This window comes from Lutra lutra, chromosome 1, assembly GCF_902655055.1.
Source record: "Lutra lutra chromosome 1, mLutLut1.2, whole genome shotgun sequence".
NCBI classification, from domain to species: Eukaryota; Metazoa; Chordata; class Mammalia; order Carnivora; family Mustelidae; genus Lutra; species Lutra lutra.
In genome coordinates this window covers 34,657,693-34,670,022 of record NC_062278.1, presented here as the reverse complement: position 1 = coordinate 34,670,022, position 12,330 = coordinate 34,657,693, and the positions used below count along the sequence as shown (strand labels likewise).

Genomic DNA, 12,330 nt, shown 5'->3' with positions numbered 1-12,330 from the left:
CCCTACTAAAGTACTCATAATTCTCGAAAGATAAGCAGTAGTCTGATCTCTAGAGGAGTAATCTGACATCTAAAGAGATATTTAAGCAAAAAGAAGGGTCGTACTTTAGGAAAAATTGGTGTAATTATGGCTGGATATCCCACGTTGCTGCTGATGAGCACATATACTTGAATATTTCTTAAAGCTAATGTGTTTTGGTTGCATTTCAGTTATTACCAGTGCAAAATTCTAAAGGACATTAACTGTATTTGTGTTGTTTCCTAGACAATTACATGGAAATAAGATCCTTAATAGACACTTTTGTTATTAATGCCATCATAGAATTAACCTAATGTGGTTATACCTTAGAAAGGTCAAGAAGTTAATACCTACACAGCCAAATGTTGGAAATCCCAAAGGAAAGGGAAAATGAAGAAGCAAAAGTGCTTTCTCAACAAAAAAACCTCATTAACACTGAGTAATGATTTCTACAAATTGGGGAAATGACAAGTAACAGATGGGAAGATGAACAAAATGAGCACCTAAAAATCACATTCTAGCCATGTAAGTCGGTGGTTCACAACCCTACAGATGGGAATATTTTAGGAAGATTTTGAAAAATACCTATGCAGAAATCCCATTCCCCACCCACTCAGTTATGATTTCATTGGTCTAGGTCCAGCTTAGGCATCCGAGGCCTTAAAATCACCCCTAGTGTTGCTAATGAGCCAACAAATTTGAGAAGCACTGGTTTATGTCTCTTTTATGAAAATGTTATGATAACTAAGATAGAAAACTAGAGAAAGAGTTTAATTTATTTTAAATATATACATAAATATATGAGTATCATTATAGAAAGCCAGATTAAAAAATAAAACATCAGTGTTTCCTTTTCCTAGTTAAATATGGGGGCTAATTATGGCTTCCTTTTTTCTCATTCCCTCCCAGATACATTATGAAAATGAAGGTCTGAAATATGTGGCTGCTGTCAATGGATTAAAAGGCACCATGCCAAGCTAACCCCAAATTACACAGAACTAGGATTTACCATTTTTATTACAGCTCCTTGTTAATTCTGTCTACATGGCAAAACTCTTATAGAAAGGGGGTTATTTATAATATTTAAATTTATTGTCTGGTGAGATAGATCTATGGGATTACACATTAGTGGAGACATCATTGTTTCTTTCATGCATCTATAATTTGAGGAGGAAAAAACAAATCTAGCCCACATAATGCAGATTAAGGTGATGGTCCAGTAGAATTTTTCACCTTAAATCTTTTCAAAATAACATCACTGCTTAATTGTGCTGATGGCTGGGGGTTCATTACACTTACTTCTGTGATAGTTAAAAATGAATAAGGAGACTTTTGACTGACATATGGTAAAGGAAATAATCTTCAAGTAGCACATCTATTTTGTTCTACAGCCTAGATTTGTCTATTAATTCTGCTTAATTTGTGAGAATTGCTGGTCTATAATGTTCACTTTAGGCAGCCTTCCTCTCTGATTATACCTCTTAAATGAGCTAATCTTACCTCTGTATAGGCAAGGAAAAATTGTCCTGCTTTGTTATCAAGTTTACCTTAAAGGCAGCTGGCGGAGGAGAAAGTGAATGTCACCTAACACTGTGTATTACTTGATGGTTATTCATTTGACATGTTTATATTTCTCCCTAGGCATACCAATTAAGAGAGTTCACCTGCTTCTGTTAGAAAATTGAGAATGGGCTGCTAAAACCAACCACAATGCCCAAGGTCATTGTCTATTAGAGTAAATTGCCCAATTACAGAGTCGGTTGCAGAAACAATAGGGAAAACATGATAAAAATACTTTAATTAGTGATGTCTCACTAATAGACTGGCTCCTTCCTACACTGTCTGGACAATAAGATTTAGCTAATCTTTTCATTTCTTCAGGCTGAAGTCTTGGCAGGATCATTGTGTAGGAGAGGCTAACAAATATTTCAAGGCTACCCATCTCACACCTACGAAATGCTAATGGTAGCCAGGAGCTGTTCTAAACAATAGACATCTTCTAACGAAGTCTTCGCAACAATCTGAGAGGGTAGAAATTAGTATTGTCCCCATTTTAGAGATGAGGGAACTAAGTTATTGAGAGCAGACTAGAAAAAAATGATAGTTCAATTATTTTAGAGCTGAACTGAATTTGATTTAAGATTTAAGAGCAGTTTCTTTCTTTGATAAACAATTATTGCTCTAGTGGATTTAATTACTTCCCCCAAAAGATCTGTTTAATCCTAAACCCTGGGACCTGTGAATATAACCTTATTTAGAAGTAGGATCATTGTATATGTAATCAAGCTAAAAGGCTATATTGGGGGGCGCCTGGGTGGCTCAGTGGGTTAGGGCCTCTGCCTTTGGCTCAGGGCATGATCTCGGGGTCCTGGTATTGAGCCCCGCATCCGGCTCTCTGCTCAGCGGGGAGCCTGCTTCCCTTCCTCTCTCTCTGCCTGCTTCTCTGCCTGCCTGTGATCTCTGTCTGTTAAATAAATAAATAAAATGTTAAAAAAAAAAAAGGCTATATTGGATGAGGGTGGGCACAACATCCAATGACTGGTGTCTTTACATTTAGAGATAGACACAGACACAGAAAGGGAAGATGGCCCTGTGAAGACAGAGGCAGAAACTGGAGTGATGTAACTATAAACCAAGGAATACCAAGGATTGCAGACAACCACAAGCTGAAAGAGGCTACAAAGGATTCTTTCCTTAGAGTCTTCAGACAGATCATGGCCCTGTCGACACCTGGATTTTGAGCTTCTAGCCTCTAAATCTTTGAGAAAATAAATTTCCACCTTGCTTCTTATGGCAGCCCTAGGAAATGAAAACACTTGCTATTGTTGTATAGTGGTGGTTTTTGTTTTTTTTTTTCAGCATAACAGTATTCATTATTTTTGCACCACACCCAGTGCTCCATGCAATCCGTGCCCTCTACAATACCCACCACCTGGTGCCCCCAACCTCCCACCCCCCACCCCTTCAAAATTCTCAGATCGTTTTTCAGAGTCCATAGTCTCTCATGGTTCACCTCCCCTTCCAATTTCCCTCAACTCCCTTCTCCTCTCCATCTCCCCTTGTCCTCCATGCTATTTGTTATGCTCCACAAATAAGTGAAACCATATGATAATTGACTCTCTGCTTGACTTATTTCACTCAGCATAATCTCTTCCAGTCCCGTCCATGTTGCTACAAAACTTGGGTATTCATCCTTTCTTTTTTCTTTTTCTTTTTTTTTTTTTTTTACAGCTTTATAAACATATATTTTTATCCCCAGGGGTACAGGTCTGCGAATCACCAGGTTTACACACTTCACAGCACTCACCATAGCACATACCCTCCCCAATATCCATAACCCCACCTCCCTCTCCCAACCCCCTCCCCCCATCAACCCTCAGTTTGTTTTGTGAGATTAAGAGTCACTTATGGTTTGTCTCCCTCCCAATCCCATCTTGTTTCATTTACTCTTCTCCTACCCCCTCAACCCCCCATGTTGCATCTCCTCTCCCTCATATCAGGGAGATCATATGGATAAAGAAGATGTGGTATATATACACAATCGAATACTATGCAGCCATCAAAAGAAATGAAACCTTGCCATTTGCGACGACGTGGATGGAACTAGAGGGTATCATGCTTAGCGAAATAAGTCAATCGGAGAAAGACAATTATAGTGGTGTTTTTTACTTTATCTGTTTACCAAGATGAGGAATTGCTTAGTTTATACATACTCATTCCTTTACTCTCTCCTTATCATCCTTCCTCTCTCTGGGTTTTCCTTCTTTTCTCCCCACACTCCCATCTCTTTTTTGATTTTAGAATCAGAAAAATTTCCCCTAGAAATCTAAATATACATGCAATTTACTTATTGATTTATTTTCATAACGTTCAAGAGCCTCCCTGAGATAAGTGACCGAAGGATACTCAGGGAATATTCAGGACATATGTACAGAAGAATAAATTGTTGAGTTATATCTCCCTGGGCTGACAATCAAAACCCGGTAAGGGAAGGACTCCCAGCTCAGGAAATCTTAACTTTCATTTACCTTTGTGGCTCTGCTATTCTGACAATGGCAATACAGTACATTTCTTTAGCACAGAAACTCAAAACTGATACAGTGGGCCAAAAATGTGGTGCTAGAAGTAGAAGCATCACAACTTCATATCCAGATATTAGATGGAAGACTATGGTCCAATTTTTCCCTATATCCTTTCTATTTATCTTCTGACTCCAAGTGATCTAATGTTATTATTACAACTAAATTATGATCATTGTGCCTCTTGCCAAGACAATTTCTTAAATTCTTTTACTTTGTTTTGACCTTTGTATATATATACAGTTTTTTTTTTTAAGATTTTATTTATTTATTTACTGGGGAGAGAGAGAGTGAGAGAGGGGTAAGGTCAGCTCGGAGTCTGATGTGGGCCTTGATCCTAGGACTCTGGTATTATGACCTGAGCTGAAGGCAGTCGCTTAATCAACTGAGACACCCAGGCACCCCCCACTTTACTTTTCTTTCCTTTTACTTTCTTTTTTTTTTTCTTTTTACATAATGGGTGTGTTATGTTCTAAACACTGCTGCTAAGTGCTGGGGATCAAACATGAATGGAGAAATTAGTTGGGAGGATATAACTGAGCAGAGACTTTATGAACATTCTGAAAATTTATGAAAGAGAAACAACAGAGAGTTCAATCCATGTTTTCCTCCAGGTGCATGGGGGGAGGCCCTCTCCACACCCCCAGCCCCCCACCACGTTCTCAAGGTTTTGTTCCTGCAGCATTGGTACCCATGTCACCTCTCAATTCAAGGCTTTTATTTCCCTCTAATCTTCCTATCAAGGGGCTATTTGGAGCTGTCCAAATCCTGATGTTCCGCTGCCTTACTCAGGTCACTGTTTTGCTCCCTCCTATTCCACTCTTGTACTCATACTCCTCCTGGCTTTCAGAAGAGTCTCTCCTTCAGCATACAAATAAGCTCAAGTTTCTTAAACCTTAGAAATCATCCTTGTTCAGATTGTCTTTTCTTTTTATAACACCTTTCTCACTTTTCAGAAATCTTCCACATGATGTTCCTTACCTCTAATTCACCTCTCCATTCACTTTGTTCTCACCTCCCTTCCCCACCTCATACAAAGTCTGTTTACCAGTACCAGCTCCCCTGTTGTGCTTCATCTCTTACTCTCCTGGTTAGATTCCTTTTTTCCCCCCTTTGTATCCCTTTCACTCTGAATCAAACATCTGTCCTTACATACAGTGAAATTAAGTTAACAAAATGAGGTATTATGAGAAGAAAAGAGCATAAAGGAATCTTAATTTGGAGACCACAAGAGGATAGAGAATGGGTGAAACCAGAGTATGTTTTTCCCTACTGACCTCGGGAGATTTACTTCAGTGGCCCTAAGAGTATGGGTCAATCCAGCCATGGCTCTCAAGGAGCTGACAATGCCAAGTTAGATAGAACAGGTACATCAGATATCCTACCTGTCTACTCCACACATGTTTCCAGAAATGACCCCCTTATTTAAAGATTTTGTACCTTCTTCTGGGGTGTGTGTGTTTGTGTGTATGTGTGAATGATGGGATAATAAGAGGGTTTTTAATAATGGACTATACGGCTACACTTTGCTAGTATTATACTCTCTATTTTTAATTCTTAGAGAACTCTTGTAACTTTATGCTTTAAACCACCACTGGCAATCTGATAATACTAAAATATATGTCCCTAGCCCACACCTCCCTTCTGATTTACCAATAGTTAGTGGCTTTTTTGATGTGGCAACTTGACTAGCTTCTGTACTCAATCAAACATTAATCTAGTTGTTGTTGTGAGGGGATTTTGTAGATTAATTAAAGTCCCAAATCAGCTGACTATAAATAAAAGATAATATTCTGGATAATCTGGGTAGGCCTAACTTAATCACTACATAGGAGGTTGAGGCAGAGTTGAGGCTTCTGAGAGAGGGGGAGAGAGAAGGGAGAGGGAGATAAAGGGAGTTCTGTGGATTTTGGCTGTTCTTTGCCACCCCAGTCCTTATAATCATGTAAACCAATTTCTTATAATGAATCTTTCTCTCTTTCTCTTTCTCTTTATATATATATCTTTCTCCCTATCCATATATGTATCATGATATCTATAAACAGACACAGATACAGATAGATACAAATATCTATCTATATAAATATATATCTATAAATATATTTGATATCCTGTAGGATATATTTATATCTCCTACTGGTTCTGCTTCTCTGGTTGAACTATGACTGATTCACTTACTAAAATCTCCACTTGAGTGTTCCATAGATAAGTCGAGCTCAGTATATCAGCATTTAGCTTTGCTCCTGGAAAAGAGTATATGCTTATGAATCTTTGCTGAGTTAGATGTATTAACAAAAGTCCAGTGCTACATTGTCATCCTCCCCAGTTCAGTTTTCTCTAGTCCCTATCTCATTATTGGTACCATCAGCCAAAGACCCATGCTTAATATTAGAGCATTTCTTCTCTTTTCCAAACCTGATCATTCAGGTTCCAAGTCCTAAAGTACTCATATTTTTCATCTGTTTTCCATCTCTCTTGCCTTAGATCAGTTTAGGCAATAATGCCTTAACTACTTCCTGCCTCCAGGAGGACATTTTCTTCCTTGAATCTGAGTGTTCTTTCTCAAGTGCAAGTCTAATGAGCCTACCTTTACATTTTCAGTGGTAAAATAGTTCCCCATACCTTATTTGAAAATACAACTTAAACTGCAAATGTGCTTTGCAGTTTGGCTCCTGAGTGCCTCTAATCTCACTTATAAATTCTTCACTCAAGTTCTGAGCTTTAACCTTATAAACAGATTCCATTTTTTGAATTTATTATGCTGTTTTCTAACTTTGCCTTCAGAGTCTCGCTGCTTTCTCTATCAGGAACACACTTTCCAATTCCTTAATTGCCTACTTTAAGGCTACTCACCCTTGAGATTCACCTTCAGCTTGAAAGCTTTCCTCAGGAAGAATTCCTTCCTTCTCTCCTCTGCATGCATTCTATTAGCTGTTCCCTCTCTAAGAAGCATCCTGTTCCCACCTCCACTACAGCACTTCTCACACAGTTTCCCAATCAGTGGTTTCCTGATTTGTCTTCCCTATTGAAATGTAAGCACTTTGAGGTTAGGAAACATGTTGAATTCAATTTTGTGTTGTCAGTGCCTATCTTAGTGTTTTGGAACTTAGTTTTCACAGTGTATTTTTTGAATAAATGAATAAATAAAATCTGCACCTTGAAAATCACTCTCTTCACCTGCTACATTAAACCATGTTCATTATTCACTGAGAAGCAGAGTCATAATTTGCTCATCTGCCCTTTCATCCTCCATGGAGCATCTCTGACTTCCTCTTGTCTTACTGAAAGCAGTATTTCAACTCCTTTTCAAGCAGATGATTTTCATTTTGTCTTTTTCTTCCCCCTCTCCCCCACAGTAATATAAATCTCTTTCCTGCTGATGTTCTTGATCTTAATTTTCATACATAAGGAGGTATTCTCTGTCCTCAAACTTAAAATCTCGGACCTGTTTTCTTGTTCCCTTATGTTTCTTGTGTCCTTCTTTCCTTCTACCTACAAGAATGTTGTTGAATGAGTTTTCTGCAGCTAGCCTTCCATTTCCTCTCATCACTCTCCTTTCTTAACCCACTGCATTCCAGACCTCTAGTTGATTTGGTCATGGAACAAACTAACATTTCTAAAATATCTAGCCAAACTAAAAATTAATGCTTAAAAGGCCCCTGAGAATTTTGTGGACTGTCCCTGACCACCCCCTTCCACACACACGTTCTTTTCACTCTCATTCTGCATATCACAACTTGCTCCCAGCCCCCCAATCACATTCCAGGCTTGCCTTTTCACATTCCTTTCTTTGCCTTTTCTGACCACCTTTTTCACCAGTAATTCACATTTATGTTCATTATTATGAAATTTTTAACCATGAGTTGCTTCTGCTTTCCAAACAATTTTTAAATACCAACAAGGCATTTTCAGTGTAATTCATATTGGACATTCAAACTTACACATGTAATACTTAAATTACTACTTTCTCTATTAAGCCTACTTTTTCTCATGTGTTCTCTGTCTGGGTAATAGTATACCTCCAATAGGTGAAGAATCCCCAAAATACCTTTGAAGATTTCTTTATTTCCCCAACTTTAAATTAAGTACTGTTTGCTAATTCACCTCTAAAATGTTATTTAAATATGGGTTTCTTTTTTTTTTTAATATATATTTTTTAAGTAGGCTCCCTGCTCAGTGTAGAGCCCAGTGTGAGGCTTGAATTCACAACCCTAAGATCAAGACCTGAGCTGAGATCAAGAGTTGGATGCTTAACCAGCTGAGCTACCCAGGTGCCCTTCAATTATATTTTTTTCTTTTTCTTTTTCTTTTTTTCAGCCACACTTCAAGTTTCAGTCCCTGTCCTTTCTCACCTGCACTAGCACAATAATCTTCCTCCTTGATGTCCCCTGATATATTTCACCATAACTACATTTGCCTTCTGAATTGACTACCATAATTGGACTCATTCAAAAATATTACTATTATTTAATGTTAATCTGACAAAACTAATTTTCTTTATGTTCTTAAAGCACACTACAAGGTCAACTCTTTGTAGGTACTTAGTAACCATTTATTAAGTTGTAGTTGCCCAGATATTAAGTGGGAAAGTAGAGGTTTAGTCTCCAATTAGTGCAACTCCAAAGTTTTTTCTCTTTTCATTATATCAAAATAAGAAAGTTGTATCAGAGTGTTAGAAAGGAAATTTTTCAGTCGATCTCTGGGTAAGAGTAAATATTTAACCAATTTACAATCTGTTTCACAACCTTAAAGCTCTATAATGAGAAACGAAGTTCAGAATGGTAACACTGACATTAATAATAATAGCAAATATTTTGTTAGCCCCCACATGGTGAATACTGAACTGTACATTATTCCATTTAATCTGCAATACAGCTCTGTGTGGTAGGTAGCATTATGTAACCTTGTGGCAGAGTCTTCTACATAGTCAATAAATCCACTTTCTCTTCTTCCTAGACATTTAGCCAAATAGCATCTCAGCCTCCCTTATAGTTAGATGTGGTCACTTAATAAAATTTTAATCAATGGAAGATGAGCAGAAGTAATATGTGATTGACACAACTTCCACACTTGATTCTGCGTTCTCTTCTCTTCTCTCATGAGCAGGATCCAGGCAATATAAGTAATTACAAATTGGAGGTGGCAGAACATTTATTTTTCTGTCAGTACTCTACCAATTCATGCCTATTTCTCCCTACTACACACTGCTGGCTCACCAAAAGCATTTACTTTAGACCTTTTCTGAGTAAGAAATAGAAACATAGTATGTAAGTTCAAAAAGAGTAAAGGGTGAAGTCTTAATTTGAACCCGAATCTACCCAACTCTTGAGTTCACAGTTTATCACTATTGCCATGAGACTCAAGAAAAAGATCACCTAATATATATTAGAAATCTTTCTCAACATCAGATTTTCAAGCACATGAATTTTATGTTTAACCTTGTGCCAACCAATTCCTTGGAAGAAAACAGTCAAACAAAAAGGTTTCCAGTTTGTCAGTATTTTTTCTGTGATCTTTACATCCTCCTAAATTATCAGTCCTATACAGGAATTACAGATTCTTTTTTGAACACAATTTTTTCCTTGTAATCTTGCTAAGTTGCTACATTAATATTTATTAAAATCCCTTTATAAGGAGAAGGTGAACCAAAATTTATTTTATTCTGTAAATAAGCCTGCATTGCTTTTTCATTCAAATTAATATTTTCCTTGATTGATCTTTTTTGGCTGTGTTTGTATATTGACACAAGTTTTCAAAAAAAATTTTTTTTTTTTAAGATTTTACTTATTTATTTGAGAGTGAGAGAGAGTGTGAGAGAGAGAGAGCATGAGAAGGGGGAGGGTCAGAGGGAGAAGCAGACTCCCTGCCAAGCAAGAAGCCCAATGTGGGGCTCGATTCCAGGACTCCGGGATCATGACCTGAGCCGAAGGCAGTCGCCCAACCAACTGAGCCACCCAGGTGCCCAAATTTTGTTTCTTAATGGGGAAAATTTTTAGAGAAAATGTTTTAAAAACATCATGAAGATACTTATCTTGATAACCAACTAGCAAATTTACTAGCTCATTTGAACCAAGTTTGTAGTTTGATCAGGGTCAGAACCAAATATTTTACTTAAGAGATAATAACTGGGGATATCAGATAGAAATTTTTTATCTATCTAAATCATAGAAAAAAATTATATTTCAGTTGAGCTAGGCCTTCCTTTTGTTTCCAGATGTTGTCACTCTTATTTGATACTCATTCTTCAGAGGAGTTACTCAGAAATGAGGTACATAGTAGAGAGCATTTTCATTCATGAATAAAGAATGGAAGTACTTGCTTTGGGGAGTGTTCAGAAAAATGTTTATGTCATTTTCTACAAACTAGAAATAAATTTCATCCTAATTCTACTATCCTTCTCCCAGCAGAAGAGGTCTTAGATTTATTCTCTTTGCAAATTGAAGCATCCTTCTTGAGGTAAGTCCAGACTTACCTGAGAGTCTTAATCAAAGTCAAGATGACTTGAATAAACTATCTTTATTTTTTATTTTTATTTTTTAAAAGATTTTGTGTTTATTTTTCAGAAAGAGAGAGAGAGAACACAAGCGGGGGAGCAGCAGACAAAGGGAGAAGCAGGCTCTTTGCTGAGCAAGGAGCCCAGTGTGGAACTCGATCCCAGGACCCTGGGATCATGATCTGAGCCTAAGGAAGATACTTACTCAGTTGAGCCATTCAGATGTCCCTTGAATAAATTATTTTTATTTTCTGTAAGATCAACCCGTATCTAAAGTTATTGAAGTATAGGTTTTACCTTCAGGTAGAAATAAGGTTTGCTTCCCAAAAACTTGATCCAAATTGATCTGGGCTTTTATACAGATTGATTATATTTTGTCAACAATTTAAATTAAAAGAAAATGTTTCTTTTAAAAAAATTATTTCTTTTAGGGAGAGAAAGAGCTAGAGCATGTGTGGGAGTGCAGGGGTCAGTCAGAAGGAGAGGGAGAGAGAATCTTAAGCAGAGCATGAGGCTCCCATGGGGCTTGAACTCATGACCCTGTTATCATGACCTAAACCTAAACCAAGAGTTGTATGCTTAATCAAATGTGCCACCAAGGTGCTCCTAAAAAATATTTCAATCATGTTGAATTTCATAGGATATTGGATTTGGTACTTTTCATGGAAAATAGAAATGTTGAGGATGTAGGACTCTGTTATTACATGTTTTATTTTTTCCATTAAAATACTGGACTAACATAACTAGTATATTTTAAACTATTCCTCTCATGACACACACTCAGCTAAAGTTATTTGTATTTTTTAGAAATATAAATACCGCCTAAATACTATATTTTAAAGACCAGATGAATAATGACAAAGTTTTGTCCTTCAAAAAGATTCAGAACAGTTTATATTTTTTGTGATTTTCTTCAGTTGTCAGAGTTCATGTAGGCCTTGGTAAGATAAATTAAATATAAAACCATTCTTCTAACTTAAAATAAAATGGGATAATTGATAGATGTGGGTACACAATAACATATAACACTGAAAATAGAGCAAATATTAGTATTTATTGCCTAAGTCATATTAGGAGTACAGTTTCCTAATATGCTTTATAGGCCAGTAAAGTTTGATTGATATAATTTTGGATGTCCAACTTTTTTTTCAGATATTCCTTTTCTTAAGAAAATATTTTTCATAAAGTTATTAAGGCTATAGATTGTTTAATACATGAAGGAGAAAGAAGTTGCTTACATTTTGCTCAAAGCATCTAACCTCAGAATTAATGAGGTTTTATCAATAGAAGAAAAAAATGATTCATTAGTATTTTATCCCAGAATTATTGGCCCGAGTTATTAAAAAAACTTTAACCAACATCAAATGTTAAATAGTAGTAGAATTTATATCCTTGCAATTTGATTAGTTAGATGAAAGACCTCTAAGGAAGGAGGTAAGAAACCACTATATTTTGCATAACAAATATTCTTAAGTAAAAAGTGACTATAAAGTATGTTTTAAAGAAGTTGTACCTATATATACATAAAATTATATATGTATTTTAAATATTTTTGTATAATTCTGTGTGGTGTTTATACAGTCTATAGGCATTTTTGTGTGTGTGTACTTTATGGGTCTGTAATTCCTTTCGAAAATTCAGCTTCTCCTCTTCAAGCTTTGGTCCAAATGTTAAAGATATTGGTTTGGAAAGGCTACCATGCAAATAACACTATAATTGGTTTATAGTGAAAATAGACTT

At 36.5% G+C, this 12,330-nt stretch overlaps 1 pseudogene; it reads left to right on the top strand.

Moving 5' to 3' along the window:
- Positions 1-12,330, top strand: part of LOC125093990 (ubiquitin carboxyl-terminal hydrolase 46-like) — a 136,674-nt pseudogene that overhangs the window by 96,969 nt on the left and 27,375 nt on the right.